This window comes from Dendrobates tinctorius, unplaced genomic scaffold (genome assembly GCF_039654945.1).
Source record: "Dendrobates tinctorius isolate UK_male_01 unplaced genomic scaffold, ASM3965494v1 ptg000030l, whole genome shotgun sequence".
In the NCBI taxonomy this organism is placed as follows: Eukaryota; Metazoa; Chordata; class Amphibia; order Anura; family Dendrobatidae; genus Dendrobates; species Dendrobates tinctorius.
In genome coordinates, this window is record NW_027361698.1 from 42,333,866 (window position 1) to 42,353,574 (window position 19,709).

A 19,709-nucleotide genomic window follows, 5' to 3' on the forward strand; every position below is an offset into this window, starting at 1 on the left:
CCCCCCCACAACTTTAGCCAAATAACCCCCTGTTTTCAATGTGCAACTATTATTATAAAGTAAATTAAGGTTGACAAGCTACAGTAACATGAATTGATGTTTTGGCATTGAAATGGCCACTGTAGGTGTGTTTACTGTCCTCCACTTGCTGCCGACTTTGCTTCCCCATTGACTTGCATTGGGTTTCGTGTTTCAGTCAGCCTCCGACTTTTCCCTATAGTCGGCCGATTTCGTTCGACCCAACTTTTGAGAAAGTTGGTTTTCATGAAACCCGACTCGACCCTATAAAAGACAAAGTCGCTCATCTCTTTTTTGGCACCGTAAAATTGCAATAAAATATCAACTAATAATAGTAGCAATAAAAATGTCAGCACACCTAAAAATAAGTCATCACTCAGCCCCAGATCACAAAAAAAACAATGTTATGGATGTCAGAAAGTGAAGACATGTGCAAAATCTTTTTTTCATGCAGATTTCTGATTTTTTTACCACTTAAATAAAATATAAACTATAAATGTTTGGTATATATGTACTCATACTGACCCGAGGAATCATATTCCCTGGTCAGTTTTTTTTTCCTGTATTAAAAATGGTTAATAAAAAAATCCAAAAAGCAATTTGTGAAATTAGCATTTCTCTTCAATTTCACAGTACTTGGAATTTTTTTTCTATTTTTCAGAACACTTTATGGTAAAATCAATGGTGTCATTCACAAGTACAACACATCCCGGAAAAAAGAATCGCCAATATGGTTATATTGATGGAAAAATAGAAAGGTTATCGCTCTTGGAAGAAAGGAAGAAAAAAACAAATAGGAAAAATGGAAAATTGCCTGGGGTTGAAGGGATTAAGGGCATCATACACAATAGAACAATGTTGGTTAATTCTGACTATATCAAGGGGTTCAGCTAATGGTCTAATATTTATGAGGGCACCGACTGACCAATGATCGAGAGAGATGTCATTCACACATTTCCGATTTCAGACTGCCAATTACATTGCTCTCCTTGAGGACAAGAAACACTATGCAAAGCAAACGCTCACTACTGTGTATGAATGTTGGCTGACATGGGTGTAGGTAGAATGATCGGCTCTAAAATAAAGGGCCAGCCTTAAAGTGTTAGAACAGGCTATGTTAGTGGAGAACTTGTTCTTAGCCTTAGTGTGCGTTAACATTGCAGTTAGTACATACTTGGTGGCCCTGTCAGGGCATACGTCTGAGCCCCCACAAAACAGGATTCGGACATATGTGCCGATTGGGCATTAGACTATAATGGTGCCGGAAGAGTGAACGTGTGCTCTGCCGCGTTTCATTTTCCAGCATGTATGCCTACTGGAGGTGGAAACTTAGACTTAGTAAACCGTATCTGAGTATACACTTCCAGTAGGTGTACACACTCGAAAATGAAGCACAGTAGAGGATGAAAATATATAACAAGTGGAACCAAAACTGTGAAAAGTGAATCCATATTCTAACCATAAGTATCATATAATATAATTATTTAATTGTATAACATGGCTTATGCACCACTTATTTTCTAAAAATAGGGGTATTATACATTTTATTACACAAATTAGAAAGTAATGTTTAAACAAATATTATATACAGAAGATACACAATTTCTGCTGATATGCGATAAAAATATACAATCCAGTGTGTAATAATTCGATATAAAAATATTCTGAATTGTGAGTCCTCAGTGGTTGATACCTTTTAATGGCTAACTGAAAAGATGGTAACAAATTGCAAGCTTTCGAGACTACTCAGGTCTCTTCATCAGGCTAGACTAATACAAAATCTGAAGAGTCTCGAAAGCTTGCAATGTGTTACCATCTTTTCAGTTAGCCATTAAAAGGTATCAACCACTGAGGACTCTCAATTCTGAATATTTTTCTATCTACAGGCTAACACGGTACAAAGATATACATCTTTACTGTAATTCGATATAGTCATCATACAAGAATAACTAGTGCCATAAATGTATTTTTTTCATATATGTCAATTATATATTACATAAGAAATTCATTTTATAATTATTTCACATAAAAGGAAACTATTAATTATATAATTATTTCATAGAAAAGGACACTAAATTTGTTACCTCTTCAAAATCAGTCTTTAGTAAAGGATCTCAGTCTGCTTTCGCAATATGTCCTGCTTCCTTTATGTGGTTTGTGTTATGCTACACACACTATATTGCTTTCTGTAGGATATATCCTGCTTGAAACAGTTTGAATGCAACTTACAAGTGAAATTAAGTTTATTTGGCTTGTGCTTGTGACTCCTTGTCAAGTCAAACAATAGGACCTGACTAACTGAAAGCAATGTAAATTAAATTGTGCTTGTAGCCTCTTATTGTCCTATCTGCATTTTTGCTTAAATTCACTACTTTTTTGTTGACTTCTTACCTTCCTGGATGCTTGAATTTGTCAGATGAACTCAGAATAGTTACATATAAGAGTAAATCCTGTTTTGCTTTAAAATAGTAATTTAAGGAGTTTGTATGTTCTCTTAAGTTTGCATGGATTTCCTCTGGGTCCCTGGTTTCCTCCCACACTCTAAAGACATACTGGTAGGGAATTTAGATTGTGAGCTGAATAGGGGACAGTAATGATAATGTATTTAAAGTGCTATAGAATTAATGAACTATATAAGCAAGCAAAATATATTAAATAGTTAATTAGTTGGTGATTTACATTGGTAACATACATTATTTACTGTATTTTTCCGACCATAAGACGCACTTTTTCCCCCCAAAATTTTTGGGGAAAGTGGGGGGTGCGTCTTATGGTCGCAATATACTAACCTCCGGGGCTCTGCGGTGCGGTGGTGGCAGCGGGCGTGGCTCTGCGGTGCGGTTGTGGCAGCGGGCTGTGCTCTGATGCAGGGGCGGTGGCTCTGCTGGCATTTCCTCGCAGCCCGGAGGCCCCCGCACATCCCTTGCTGGCCGCCGCCATGTTGCGGTGGCCTCTGAGAACATGGACGCTGGGAAGATGGCCGCCGGTCCGGGGACGGCGCATGCGCAGGTTCAGATCTTGTCCCAAGATCTCGGGGGATGAGATTCAAATCTCGGCAACAAGATCTCGTCCCCCGAGATCTCGGCACGAGATCTGAACCTGCGCATGCGCCGTCCCCGGACCGGCGGCCATCTTCCCGTCGTCCATGTTCCCGGAGGCCACTGCAACATGGCGGCGGCCAGCAAGGGATGTGCGGGGGCCTCCGGGCTGCGAGGAAATGCCGGCAGAGCCACCGTCCCTGCACCAAAGAACAGCCCGCTGCCACCACCGCACCTTCTGAAAATTGGGGTGCGTCTTATGGTCCTGTGCATCTTATAGTCTGAAAAATACGGTACATGATTTTGTTGTTTTGCTGATTTCATTTTAAAAAGTTTTAAAATATAACAGCATTATCTAATAAATAAAGCTGGACACATTCTTCAGGTCTGAAGTCGGGATAGGGGGAGCCTGGGCAGTGTGGCGCCAGAGTCAGTGGGTGCATATACCGCACTATGGCGCCATTTTATTGAACACACTGTGTATGAGAATTTACAGTCACAGTGTCTTCAATGAAATGGCGCCGGACATGCATGCATGCTGACTCCACAGGTATATATTGTTGTCTTTTGTACTTCCTTTAGGCATGGATCTGCATGTTATTTAATTTTTTATTTAATCATTCCCACTGTGGCATTTATACTTTTTACTATTATTGCTCTTTGCTCATTATATTTTTTAAATTTCTTATATACAGTGGGGAAAAAGTATTTAGTCAGCCCAATTGTACAAGTTCTCCCACCTAAAAAGATGAGAGAGGCCTATAATTCACATAATAGATAGACCACAACTATGAGAGACAAAATGAGAAAACAAATCCAGAAAATCACCTTGTCTGATTTGGCAAGATTTATTTTGCAAATTATGGTGGAAAATAACTATTTGGCCATTAACAAAAGTTCATCTCAATATTTTGTTTTATATCCTTTGTTGGCAATGACAGAGGTGAAATGTTTTCTGTAAATCTTCAGAAATTTGGCACACACTGTTGGTGGTATGTTGGCCTATTCTTCTATGCAGATCTCCTCTAGAGCAGAGATGTTTTGGGCCTGTCACTGGGCAACACAGACTTTCAAATCCCTCCAAAGGTTTTCTATGGGGTTGAGATCTGGAGACTGGCTAGGCCACTCCAAGACCTTCAAAACCACTCTTTCATTGCCCTGGTGGTGTGCTTGGGATCATTATCATGCTGAAAGACCCATCCATGTTTCATCTCCAATGCCCTTGCTGATGGAAGGAGGTTTGCCCTCAAAATCTCACAATACATGGCCACATTCATTCTTTCAGGTACACAGATCAGTCTTCCTGGTCCCTTTGCAGAGAAACAGCCCCAAAGCATGATGTTGCCACCCCCATGCTTCACAGTATGTATGGTGTTCTTTGAATGCAACTCAGCATTCTGTCTCCTCCAAACACGACGAGTTTTGTTTCTGCAAAACAGTTCTACTTTGGTTTCATCAGATCATATGACATTCTCCCAATACTCTTCTGGATAATCCAAATGCTCTCTAGCAAACTTCACACGGGCCCGGACATCTACTAGCTTAAGCAGGGGGATACATCTGGCACTGCAGGATCTGAGTCCCTGGTGGCGTAGTGTGTTACTGATGGTAGCCTTAGTTACGGTGGTCCCAACTCTATGCAGGTCATTCACTAGGTCCCCCATGTGGAATTGGGATTTTTGCTCACCGTTGTTGTGATCATTTTGATCCCAAGGGGTGAGATCATGCGTGGAGCCCGAGATCGAAGGAGATTATCAGTGGTCTTGTATATCTTCCATTTTCTTATTATTGCTCCCACAGTTGATTTCAGCACACCAAGCTGCTTGCCTATTGCAGATTCAGTCTTCCCAGCCTAGTGCAGGGCTACAATTTTGATTCTGGTGTCCTTTGACAGCTCTTTGGTCTTCAACATAGTGTAGTTTGGAGTGTGACTGTTTGAGGTTGTGGACAGGTGTCTTTTATACTGATAACAAGTTCAAACAGGTGCCCTTACTACAGGTAATGAGTGGAGGACAGAGGAGCCAATTAAAGAAGAAGTTACAGGTCTGTGATAGCAAGAAATCTTGCATGTTTTTAGGTGACCAAATACTTATTTTCAGCCATAATTTGCAAAATAAATCTTGCCAAATCAGACAAGGTGATTTTCTGGATTTGTTTTCTCATTTTGACTCTCATAGTTGTGGTCTACATATGATGTTAATTACATGCCTCTCTCATCTTTTTAAGTGGGAGAACTTGCACAGTTGGTGGCTGACTAAATACTTTTTTCCCCACTGCATTTTTCAATAAATATTATTTTTTGCTATCTACTCCGTCTTTGGTAAATTTTTTTCAGTGGTATATTTGATATGTGATCAGGCCCCAGTTATATTGATTGTGGTTTTAGATGTGTTCTTATTTTTATTTTGAATGCATTCTTACTTTGCTTAATTTTTTCCACACTTCCTAAAACTTTTACATAATACACCATGTGAACAATAATGCAGAGCTAAAAGAACAATTACAATACTTGATTGATCTAACACAGAGATAGATCCCCTTCAAATCAAATGCTCAGCCAAGTATGCATATTGTTTCAATAAATGGAGATGGGTTGCTGTCAGGCACACCTTATCTTCAGGGAGACAAAACCATGAACCTGGGAAAATCAGTTCTTTCTTATCATGGTTTTTCTAAGTGGGAAATAAATATATGTTTTTGCATTATTTTTAAGATTTATAGTTCTTCTAAATGCATCCAAAAGCCCAGTAAAATATGAAACAAGTGTTTGAGAGAATTTACATTTTAGGGAGTATTCATTGAGACAGATTTCTTAAGTTAGAGAACCTATTGTGACTTTCCCAAACATCTGCATGGGGTTTGCGGAAATCTATGCGCATGTTGAAACTTAAGCAAATTGCCTTCATTGTTCAAAAACTATGGCCTTGATTCATTAACATTGGCATTTTACACGCCTGTCATAAAAGGAATTTGTCACCACATTTGACCTATCTATACTATTAATGTGGGCTTACAGGTTATAGAATGCAAAAAAAATCCTACCTGTATTCTGCATATCAGAGGAATGCAAAGTGTGATGTGTGATGGCCACTCTCTGCACTCCTGATCTCACCACAGAGCTGTGTGTGATTATACCTGACACATATGCAGGTTCTTCTCAGCTTTCATCTCACAGGCAGACAGGTTTGTAACATTGTTGCAATGTAGCAGAACTCAGAGAGAAGCAAAAAATGTGTTTGTGTTTGTAAGAAGACAAAATTTCATTTCTCTTGTTCTATGTTAGTTACTTGTATAACACTGGTAACTCCCCTTCATGTAAAATAGGCTCTGGAGGCAGAGTTATCTTCCAGGCACCATCTGCCCCAGAGCCAGGAATAGGTCATTTATATAAAGTGATAACTTGTTGCTGAGAAATCATCTTTTATCTGATGTAAGGCATACAGGTAGGACTGTTTTAAGCATTCAATAACCTGTATGCCTATTTTAATAATTTGAATAGGTCAAATGTTGTGACAGATTCCCTTTAATGAGTTTAGTTTTGGAGGAAAATGTGCCTCTCAATGAATTTGGCATATCTTAAAACTGCCATTCACCTCCTTTATTAATGTAACTGCTACCACCGACTAGTGTACATTTATGGTGAATTTTACAACACTTTTGTGGTGTAAATTATAATGAATTTGTCAGGTGGGCTTGGCCATGCTTTGTCCCATCCCAGCACAAACCCACTTTTCAAAAAGTTGGTGGAGCTAGCCTGGACTGTTGTAACAACACCAAAACTCACAAGATTTTTCAGAGATTTTGAGCTGAACAGAAATTTTGCATTCCGAATTCTGGCATAAACTGAGTGATGAATCGAGGCCGTACCATTTTCTTTCAGCCATAGTTTTAGGTATTTTTTAGCTTTAAGGAAAATGCATGAATATATAACAAACGAAGAAACAAATCTAACAAGATTTCAACTGCAATACAATGAAAAAAATGTTGAGTGAATGAGTCCAGGGCTTTTTATCTCAATATCATGCTTAAATCTGGTATGTTTTATTTGTAGTCTTGATTACTAAAAGATGAGCACAATATTATCTGTACTATCTTCATGGTTTTGTGTGTTTTCCCATGAATCTGATAGTCATCTGGATTCATTCACCAGCCTGTCTTCCTGTTCTAGGCTGTACTGAGCTGAAGGAACATTACCCATATGTGTCCTGCAGCAGTTAATTACTTTTGTTCTGAAAAATAACAGAAACAGAAAACCTTCTCGTCAAATTATCTCCTCAGATATAATGTGCTGATAGATGGGAAAACTCTGCAAATTAAGTAGCATTTTCTATTAGAATAAATATGCAACGTCAGGAACTTTAAAAAAAGAGCCAGATTTGATTTTCATTTAAAATTAACAATATTTATCTTCGCGTTAGAGAAGTAATCTTTAGAAAGTACACAAATCTGTTTTATGTTGGTTTAGTTTTTATTGAGGTGTCAGTATTTTCAAGAAAACTACAGCAACCCATTTCTAACATTGGATGTGCTTTGTTCAACCTATATTGTAGTGAGTTCATGCAACTGATCATACCGGTACATCCAGGTAATTATGTCAGCACAGGAGCGGTGCTCTAGCAATCACAGCTAAACTGATAGCTGAACTACTGTGCCAGCATCTCCCTCCACTGCCTAACCCTTTACATGCCTTTAGAAGGTTGTGAGAGGGAAGGGGTTCCCTCTCCCACCCCATCAGTACCCCAATGATGCAGGGTGTCAATACTTGTTAAATACTGTCCTCTGGACTGCTAATCTGCAAAAAGAAGGTCTAACAGGCGTTCTGCCACTGTACGACTGACAGATCTAATGCACTGCAATACATCTATACTGAAGTGCATTAGACCAGGGATCAGACAAATAAATATAAAAGTCCCATAGAGGGCTAAACTAAAAATTAAAAAAAATTCAGTAAAAAGCAAAACATAAAAACTGAAAAAATGAGAAAGGAACCTATATAGGAACTGAGAACCCTCCATTTTTAGCTAAATTAGTTACATTCATGTGCATAAAAATCATATATACCTCACAAAGTATGTGAGCCAATGTGGCCCCAAAAGTCACTCATTATCATGACACATCAGCATAGGCAATTTGCAACCAATACATTTTTCGATATATATACATAGTGCAAGAGTAGTCAAAAAATGATAATTAGTTCATGAGTAGCCATAAATAAAACATCAGAAAACATATGCTAACAGAGGTATTATGTCGAATTTCCCTTTATAAAAGAATGTCTGTGTAAGATTTTCGAACTAGCAGCATATACTGCATATAGAGCGTTTCATTACTCATATTATTATTCTGTGTAAGGCTGAAACCTGAATACGTGTGTGGAGCATAATAATGCATTGATGTTTCACAATGTCCAAGTGCAGACCCAAAAATCAATATCAGGCTCCCAGATACACACTTAAAGAGACCATGAGAAGGGCAGCACAATAAAGCAATTATAATAATATATAGAGATTGAGAGTAGAAATTTGATCATTTCACAATGTACAAAGGTTTCAAAAAAATCACCCAAGAGGTCTGCATCATACACGCTGAAAGAGACTGTGATGGGGACCTCACAATACATTTTGCAGTTATTAGAATAGGTAGAGATAGGGAGTACAAGTTAGCGATAGAGATTACAAGTTTCACCATGGCACTATGTGCAAAAGTTTGCAAAAATGTTAAAATATTGCCCACATGGGGTATACATACAGTATATGACCAAGTATTTGTTGCAGAAAGAAGAGGAGTAGGATGTGATTTCCTGAACAAAATGGGTTTGGATGGTAAGTCATGGACGCTAAAGACAACTTCCAAAAAACAACTTTTGGGCTACATTTACACTAAGCTGCTGTTGTCCATAGGGTTTGCAAAGTCAGAGGAAATCCAGCCCTTGTTCAATTTTACGAGTCAATCTGTCTTCATTTTCCCTTGCCAGGTTTGTGCGCCTATCTGTTATGATTTCACTGGCTGAACTAAAAACCTTCTCAGAAAACACACTTGAGGCAGTGCATAACAGCACCTCCAAGGCGTGCAAGGAGAGGTCAGGCCAGCAATAGATAAAAGGCATTGAAGATTTGAGAAGGACGCTGGTATGGTCACTTAAGTACTTCTTCACTATATTAGTCAACTTCTCCCTCCTCGTTATAGTTACACCCACAGATAGCCCTTGCTATTGTAACAGTTTCATGAAAATGGCCCAGTTGGTGAACATTCCCCCTACCTGGTATGTGTGTCCCTCCCCTATAATCCTTGTGGGTGAAAAGAGCTGGTACCTCTGCCAGCAGTGTTGTCTGAGGGTAATCTTTTCAGCAAGTCTTCTGCAACAGCCCTCTGGCATGCATGTTCTGAAAATGGCATGCCTGCCTCTGATATGAGAGAAGGCAAATTCTTCTTGTATCTTGGGTCAAGAAAGGTGCACAGCCAGTATTTCATGGTGGACAAAATGGGAAAGGCATGCGAACATGAACTGTGCCATGTGTGTCAGACTACAAAGAGTCAAATGTTCAATATTTTTACAGGTAAATATTGACGTTTGCTTATCTCTGCATGCTTTGGGCCAGTCACACAACTGCTAGATAAATATACTCTATATATTTAACCAATAGAATTTTTTGCTTTTATTGCCTTTCTCACACATGGAAACAGCAAAGTAAGGAAAATTAATAGCACTGGTAAAATGTGACGTTTGCGTATCTCTGAAGGCTTTGCACCAGTCGCACAACTGCTAGAAAAGATATGCTATTTATTTAACTAGTAAGCACAATACCCAAGCCCATTATCCAAACAAGGAACAGGCTATACTTCAACAAACTGATCATGATCACAAAGATCATGTCATTCCTGGAAAACACATAGATCAAGAGTGTCAACAATTTTTAATATAAAATTGAAAATTTTTATTTGAAAATAAACAAACACATAAAACCGTTGCCTCAAACCAAATAATGTATGAACAAGAAGAACAGCAATGACAGTAAATACACACATTTTTATGCAATATCATTATATTACATATTATTATATCTGTTGAAATTTTTTTGTTCACAATGTTAATGATAGCTGTTTGCACAGACCTATTTGATTTAAAGGTCCCATCAAATAGAGAAGATACTCCTATTCTAAATGGCTACATATAATATCCCAGGCACAAGGAAACCACACAAAAAGGCAGTAAATACTGACTATTAATAAAGTGCCTAATGCAAGCCAATAAACTCCAATACCTATATATAGTATGCCAAATTCATGCCACAAAAATAACAATCCTTCATGAACATATCATAAACCACACAAAAGCTGTAAATAATAACCATAAATAAATAAAGTATCCTGTGCCAAAAAATAAACTGTAATATGTAAATGTATAAATGCTATGCAAATTTTATGCCACAAGAGGTTAGTCCTTCACCAAAATTTCACAGGATAATTTTTCACAGGAAAATAAATATCCCAAGTATATTGTGCAGATAAATAAACTGTGAATGTTAAGCCAAATTCATATAAATCAAGGTTCACAGGATAATTAATAAATGTCCCAAATAGAGATATTGTGTCTACATGAATAAACAATCATTGTGAACAAATAAGTGAGAAAAGGTCAGACACATATTACCTGAGCCTATCGCATAATCATTCAGAAAATCAGGTGAACGCTGTCTCCCTGCTCCCCTGGCAATGGAAATTGTGAAGTTTGCGTAACTGTTAGATCTGCAAAAGTTGCACAATTGCTAGATAAAAATACGCTGTTTATTTAACCAATAGAAAATTTTTATTTTTTTATATCACATTTATGACACACTCCAACAGCAGAGTGAGGGCTCATATCCATTTTCGAGAAAAAAAACGATCCGATTTCCGGACCGAAAAAATAGACGAATGCTATGCAAGTGTCATGCGAGTGTAATGCGATTTCCATGCGATTTTTCCACAGAACATTCGTATGACATGCGTATGCAATCCATATGCAAAGCAATTTTAACATGAGGTTTTACAGTAGTTTTTTTTACAGCAGTTCTCGCTATGTAAAAACTCATGTTAAAATAGCATTGAAAAATAAACTGTACACATTGTTTAAAAAGCAAATAATCCTCTTTGACTCTCTCTCTCTATATATATATATACATATATATATCTATATCTATATATATCTAATATATAAAGCTCAAAGTGTGTATGTATGTATGTATGCGTGTATGTATGTATGTGTGTTTGTGTGTATGTCCGGGATAGGCATCCGCACCGTCGCAGCTACAGTGACAAAATTTAGCACAGTCACACGTCTGGACCCCGAGAGCGTCCTAAGCTATGTTGTGAGGCTAAATTTTAACCCCGCGTGTTCCAATTCACCAAACAATTTTGCCCTTATCTACATACTAGGGAAAAAGTGTGTGCGTATCAAGCCCCACCCCTCATTATGATGTCATAATGCCCCTATCTACATACTGGGGAAACAGTGTGTGCGTATCAAGCCCCGCCCCTCATTATGATGTCACAATGGTTGACTATGGGATGGAGGATGTGTGATGGGTATATGGGCACTGGACTATGGGATGTATGGGATGGAGGATATGTATGATGGGTATATGGGCACGGGACTATGGGATGGAGGATATGTATGATGGGTATATGGGTAAGGGACTATGGGATGGCGAACATGTACGATGGGTATATGGGCACGGGACTATGGGATGGAGGATATGTATGATGGGTATATAGGCACGGGACTATAGGATGGAGGATATGTATGATGGGTATATGGGCATGGGACTATGAGATGAACGATGTATGATGGGTATATGGACACTCAACTATGGGATGGAGGATATGCATGATGGGTATATGGGCAGGGGCCTATGGGATGGTGGATATGTATGATGGGTATATGGGCATGGGACTATGGGATGGAGGATGTGTAATGGGTATATGGGCAGGGGACTATGGGATGGAGGATGTGTGATGGGTATATGGGCACTGGACTATGGGATGGAGGATATATATGATGGGTATATGAGCATGGGACTATGCGATGAAGGATGTGTGATGGGTATATGGGCATGGGACTATAGTATGGAGAATGTGAGATGGGTGTATGAGCACTCGACTATGGGATGGAGGATGTGTGATGGGTATATGGGCACTCGACTATGGGATGGAGGATATGTATTATGGGTATATGGGCACAGGACTATGGGATGGAGGATAATTATAATTTGTTATAACTAACCACAGTTAGTTACTATGCCCGGGCAGCGCCGGGCTCTTCAGCTAGTATATATATATATATATATATATATATATAGATAGATAGCTTAAAACCCAGCAGATGCCAAGTACAGTATAGAATAAAATAGGTTAGAATATAATAGATAGAATAGATATATACTCGTAGAAAAGGTATGTTTATATATATATACAATATATATATATGTCATTGAGGCACACATATATATATTTATATTTCATAGAGATATAGATAGCAGAATAGGTGAGAATTCAATTGACGGCTTCTGTAAAATCATTACAGAACCCAACAGGATATGAGACATGGTTTACATACAGTAAACCACTGCATATCCGTTAGATTTATATATGTCCCTCACTAATAATGTTAGTAGTGTTTGTGTGTAAACTTTTGGAGGTGTAGATGTTAAAGGATTAATTCACGGAAAAAAATTGCGTGGGCTCCCGCGCAATTTTCTCCGCGAGAAGGCAAGCCAGTGACTGAGGGCAGAAATTAATAGCCTAGAGAGGGACCATTGTTTTTGGGGCCCCCTGGCTAAAAAAATCTGCCGCCAGCCACCCCAGAATAGGCACATCTGTAAGATGCGCCAATTCCGGCACTTACACTCTCTTCCCATTGCCCTGCAGTGGGTGGCATATGAGTTAATAAGGGGTTAATGTCACCTTGCTATTGTAAGTTGACATTAAGTCTGGTTAATAATGGAGAGGTGTCAATAAGACACCTCTCCATTATTAATCCACTAGTCTGAAAGGGGCTAAAAAACACACACACACTTTAAGAAATAAGACTTTTAATGAAATAAATAAACACACATTTTTTCCATCATTATTTAACTCCCAATCCATTTGAAGCCATTGTTCTCCTGTTAAAAAATCAAAAATAAAAAGCAACAATATCCCATACCTGTCCGCCATACAGTCAAGTCCCACGCTGCAATTCATCTTAAGGGGTTAAATAGTTTACATCCAGTAGTGGTGCTAATGCGACCGGCCCGGCTGTAAACCACAAAGGAATGAAGGACAAGCTGCCTGTGCAGCCTCCCCGTATGACCGGACATTGACTGATTAGTGTGGGAAAGTTTCTGAACATTTACCCACGCTGTCTGCGCAGCCTCAGTGATGTCAGCAGTACTAATGTACTGCTGAGCCATCTTACAATCAGTGCCAGGGCGTAGTTACAGTCACCAATCTTTGTGTTCTGAGCAGAGAATGAAGCTGCGTGGCTGCACCTCTATGTCTGAAAGCCCGAGGTTGCCAGTAGGATAAAGTTAATCTCGCCCAGCAGCTGGACTTTCAGTGTGATGGATGCATGGCTTTAGAACGCTAAGTTGCAGATTAATCACATATTTGCAAGTTAATAGCATTTTTTCACATGACAGATTTGCTTTAGATGAAAAAATGAAAAATTGCTACTAATCTTTTAACCCTTCTAACGTCATAACAAAAAAAATGTTGCTTAAAAATTATGTGGATTGGAAATAGATAAGAGGTAAATGTTATTTATTAACTAGTTTTATGGTAAGACCATCTGTTTTAAGGGCATAAAAACTAAAACTTAAAAAAATCAAAAGTTCAGAAAAATTGTGAATTTTTTAATTTTTTGGTCAAATTTTCGATATTTTCATAATTAAACACAAACCATATTGACCTAAGTTTACTATTACCATAAAACATAAGTTTCTAAAAAAATTATCCTTAGAATTACTGAGATATGTGGAAGCACTCCAGAGTTATCACATAAAGAGAAATGTTGGATTAAAAAATTTGTCCAGGTGAGGAAGATGAAAACTGGCTTTGGTGGTAAGTATTTAAAAACACTTATTAATCTCGTATAAAAATAAATGCATGATCCAATATTGCTCACCATACACCATCACCCCTTCCTGTTCATTCTGAAAGTCAGCATAATGTATTTAACCCCTACACTACATGCGCTGTACATCTCTGACAGTGGCATTTAACATGATTGCGCCAGAAGCACATTAATCCCGCCCATAAGCACCCAAGTCACATGACTGCGGGTCACCAATAGGTTGGCATGACAACCTGGGGTCTGCAGCAGACCCTTGTGGTTGTCATAGCGAGATTGCTATGAGCGCTGCCCAGAGGTCAGTGCTCATAGCAGGTGAGCATTTCTGATACACAGAGCAGGGCTGAAGCACAAGTCATCGGATGATCCCAGCTTCTAGTACACATGGAGAGTATTGAAGCAAGTGTAAAGTAAAAAAAAAGTTTTTAGAAATATAAAAAAATAAAATATAAACGTTTAAATCACCCCCCATTCACGCCGTTCAAAATAAAGCAATAAAAAAATGCACATATTTGGTATTGCCGCATTCAGAATCGCCTGATATATCAATAAATAGAAGTAATTATTCCGATTGGTAAACGGCATGACGAGAAAAAAATGTGATAAAGCTAGAATTACAGTTGCATGTAAATGCAATAACAGGTGAGCAAAATATCATATCTACACCAAAATATCAATAAAGACATCAACTTGGCGCACAAAAAAGTAAACCCTCCAAAAAAATGGAGACGCTACTGGTCTCAGAAAATCACGCAATTTTTTTTAACTTTGGACTTTTTTTCGACAATAAAATACAGAAGAGTCAATACATGTTTGGTAACTATGAACTCATAATGACCTGGAGAATCATAATGGCAGGTCAGTTTTAGCATTTGGTGAACATGATAAAAAAAATTGTGGAATTGCACTTTTTTTTGCAATTTCACCACACTTGGATTTTTTTTCCCATTTTCCAGTACACTATATGGTAAAACCAATACTGTCATTCAAAAGTACAACTCATCCCTCGCATGCCCATATTGCCAAAAAAAATTAAAAAGTTATGGCTCGGAGAAGAAGGGGAGCAAAAAACAGAAAAGCAAAAACAGAAAATGGCCAGGAGGTGAAGGGGTTAATGCATATGTAAACATGTTTTTAAATTCCATAACACTGTTTTCTGTCAGCAAATAGGATCATTCTTATTTATATTACATCATGAAAATTCCTGAACGTTTGTGTCAGTTGCACCAAGTCTAGACAAATGTTTTTAAATAATTTGATCCTGGTTACAGCTATAGAACTATAACAACTATAACAACAAAAAAATAAAATATAGAACAATAACAATAAAATCGTTTTTACTTGCCTGGGAATCATGCTGATGACAAAGTAGAAAATGTAATTTTATTGTAGGTAGAATTGAATCACAGGATTTCCAGGACCGCAGTCCAATGGCCATGACGGTAGTGAGAGGCCACCAGACCAGAGTTCTGTGAACCTTCTACATGATGGCATCCCCAATGCTTCTTCTGATTAGTAAGCCTGGTTCAATATTAGGTAAGTAGAAGGATGTTCGTAGGGCTCTGGTTCAACGGCTAAGGACTACCAATCTGGCGGATGAAAGAGAGGCCTGTGAATCTTTTTTGCTCATTTCTAATCATGACAAATTAATGAGATCTGGCAATGAATCTATTAATTTCTAAGCACTTAGTTAATTTAAAAAGATGGAGCAAAGGGTGACAAAAATTGATAGTGTAATTTTCACACTCAGTATAATAGAAATCAATGGATTTCAATGATGGGTTCATAAGTTAGCACATAAATTCTAACAAATTAATAATAATAATAATAAATTTTATTTTTATAGCGCCGACATATTCCGCAGCACTTTACATTTCAGAGGGGATTTGTACAGACAATAGACATTACAGCATAACAATAATCACATACAGTAGATTATAACAAATAACAAGAGGAATGAGGGCCCTGCTCGCAAGCTTACAGTCTATGAGGAAAGAGGTAGACACGAAAGGTGGGTGGTAACAGTTGCTCTGATTGTATGGACCAGCCATAATGTTAAGTGTGTAACAGTACAGACACAGAGGGCTAATGGATGCATAAAGCATGTGGGAACATGATGCTGGGAACCTGGTTATGGTAAAACTTTTGGCTCTGCCACACAGGGATAGGTTAGGTTAATGTGTTGAGGCGATAGGCCAGTCTGAATAAATGCGTTTTCAGGACACGCTTAAAATTGTGGGGATTGGGGACTAATCGTATTGACCTGGGAAGTGCATTCCAAAGAATTGGCGTGGCACGTGTAAAGTCTTGGAGACGGGAGTGGGAGGTTCTGACTATTGAGGATACTAACCTCAGGTCATCAGCAGAATGGAGGGCGCAGGTAGGGTGGTATACTGAAACAAGGGAGGGGATGTAGGGTGGTGCTGAGCCATGGAGGGCTTTGTGGGTGAGGGTAATAAGTTTATACTGAATTCTGGAGTGGATGGGTAGCCAGTGTAATGACTGGCACAAGGTAGAGGCATCGGTGTAACGATTGGTGAGGAATATGATCCTGGCTGCAGCATTCAAGACAGATTGGAGAGGGGAGAGTTTGGTAAGAGGGAGACCGATTAGAAGAGAGTTACAATAGTCGAGACGAGAATGAATAAGAGAAACAGTAAGAGTTTTTGCAGAGTCAAAAGTAAGAAAAGGTCGAATTCTAGAAATGTTTTTGAGGTGCAGATGACAAGAGCGAGCCAGTGATCGAATGTGGGGGGCAAAGGAAAGCTCAGAATCAAGTATGACCCCAAGACAGCGGGCATGTTGCTGGGGAGTAATAGTGGAACCACACACAGAAATAGCAATGTCGGGTATAGGTGCATTAGTAGCGGGAGGAAACACCAGGAGTTCAGTCTTTGACAGGTTCAGTTTCAGATATAGTGAGGACATGATATTAGACACAGCGTTTAGACAATCGCCAGTGTTTTCTAGAAAGGCTGGCGTGATGTCAGGAGAAGAAGCGTATAATTGGGTGTCATCAGCATAGAGATGGTACTGGAAACCAAATCTACTGATTGTTTGACCAATAGGGGCAGTGTACAAGGAGAAGAGGAGGGGGCCTAGAACCGATCCTTGAGGAACCCCAACAGTAAGGGGAAGGTGAGAGGAGGAGGAACCGGCAAAAGAAACAGTAAAGGAGCGGTCGGAGAGATAGGAGGAGAACCAGGAGAGAACGGTGTCCTTGAGGCCAATGGAATGGAGCATAGTGAGGAGGAGCTGATGATCCACAGTGTCGAATGCTGCAGAGAGATCCAAGAGAATTAGCATGGAGTAATGACCATTTGATTTAGCTGTTAGCAGATCATTAGAGACTTTAGTGAGGGCAGTTTCAGTGGAGTGTAAAGAGCGGAAACCGGATTGGAGAGGGTCGAGAAGAGAGTTTTCTGAGAGATAGCGGATAAGACGGGAGTGGACCAGGCGTTCCAGGAGTTTAGAGATGAAGGGAAGATTAGAGACAGGTCTATAGTTAGCGGCACAGTTTTGGTCGAGGGATGGTTTTTTAAGTAGTGGATGTATGATGGCATGCTTAAATGAGGAGGGAAAAATACCAGAAAAAAGAGAGAGGTTAAATATTTTAGTTAGGTGAGGGGTGACAGCAGGGGAAAGGGACTGGAGGAGATGTGACAGAAATGAGTCACTGGTGCAAGTAGTTGGGCGAGAAGATGCAAGGAGCCTGCTTACTTCTTCTTCTGTGACTGGTTCAAAATCAGAGAGTGAGTTAGATGCAGTGGGGGAGGGAGGACGGTGCATGATATGAGGGGATTTGGAGATAATTTCCTGTCGGATCTGGTCAATTTTTTCTTTGAAGTAATTGGCCAGATCGTCAGCTCGGAGCTCCGTGGTTGGGGCCTGTACTCTTGGATTGAGTAGAGAATGAAAAGTGTCAAAGAGACGTTTCGGGTTATTGGACAGTGAGGTGATGAGGGTGTTGAAATAGGTTTGTTTGGAGAGGTGAAGGGCAGTGATGTATGTTCTAAGCATAAACTTAAAATGGATGAAATCTTCGTGTAGATTGGATTTTCTCCACAGATGTTCGGCGCACCTGGAGCACCGCTGCAGGAAACGTGTTTGCACCGTGTGCCAGGGTTGTCGCCGTCTGTGTTGTGGTGTTCTATTTATAGGGGGTGCAAATTCATCCAGGGCAGTTTAGTAATTGAGTCCATCTTTGATTTTTTGACATCATAAAAATACACCATTCATTATTTTTTATGTTGTTGAAATTTACAGATATGTCATAGAATCCACTCCTTTTTTTGTAAATATATTAAAAGGTACAAACACACTAAAGTGAGCTTATCCTCCATCCAGCTTTGGTTGTCCACCTTCTGCACAGCTGTAAATTAAAAAACAGATGATTTTTCAATTAATGAAATATTTCTCACAAGTATCATTTGTGCATTTGTTAATTTAACATTCTGTCTACAGAAGAGAAAGCCAAAAAGGACAAATCCCTTCCTAATGGACTTGGGTAACAGACTTCTGCTTCTATTTTTTGTAGAAACATCAAGACATGCTGCATAAATGAAATCAGATTCAGGATTACATCTGCACACACAGCTGGACATTTTGTTAACACCTATGAATGTGGAATTTCTAGAACTTCCTACTTGAAAAACACGAAGTCTAGCAGTTAATCTTTAAATGGTAAATTACAATATTATTTCAGATAAAAAAATATATATTGAAAAGTCTTGTCTGCAGTTCTTTAGTTATCTATTTATCTTCTATATATTTCATTCAAAGTTCAAAAGGATAATACCACCACAGTCTAGTCTAGTCCTTTCTATAAGCTGCACACTTTTATATTTGAGTCATCAAAATACTGTAGTTAATTCGTCAGCTAATATTTTAAATTGCACTTACTTGCTCTGTTACTTCTCACAACTGACTGTTCTTGCCCTTGCATGGATTAACCCCTTCATGACTCAGCCTATTTTGACCTTAGTGACCTGGCCATTTTTGGCAATATTGACCAGTGTCCCTTTATGAGGTAATAACTCAGGAACGCTTCAACGGATCCTAGCGATTCTGAGATTGTTTTTTCATGACATATTTGGCTTCATGTTAGTGGTAAACTTAGGTCAATAATGTTTGCATTTATTTGTGAAAAAATGGAAATTTGGCGAAAATTTTGAAAATTTCGCAATTTTCACATTTTGAATTTTTAATCCGTTAAACCAGAGAGTTATGTGACACAAAATAGTTAATAAATAACATTTCCCACATGTCTACTTTACATCAGCACAATTTTGGAAACAAAATTTTTTTTTGTTGGGAAGTTATAAGGGTTAAAAGTTGACCAGCGATTTCTCATTTTTACAACAAAATTTACAAAACCATTTTTTTTAGGGACCACCTCACATTTGAAGTCACTTTGAGGGGTCTATATGGCAGAAAATACCCAAAAGTGACACCATTCTAAAAACTGCACCCCTCAAGCTACTCAAAACTACATTCAAGAAGATTATTAACCCTTCAGGTGCTTCACAGCAACTAAAGCAATGTGGAAGGAAAAAATGAACATT

At 38.7% G+C, this 19,709-nt stretch overlaps 1 long non-coding RNA gene across 1 annotated transcript in view; it reads right to left on the reverse strand.

Moving 5' to 3' along the window:
• Positions 1–2,236, reverse strand: part of LOC141086213 (uncharacterized) — a 35,674-nt gene extending 33,438 nt beyond the window's left edge. Inside the window, exon 1 of the long non-coding RNA XR_012231544.1 lies at positions 2,103–2,236. This is a non-coding gene — a long non-coding RNA (uncharacterized lncRNA). The remainder of the gene's footprint in view (positions 1–2,102) is intronic.
• Between the last annotated feature and the right edge of the window lie 17,473 nt (positions 2,237–19,709).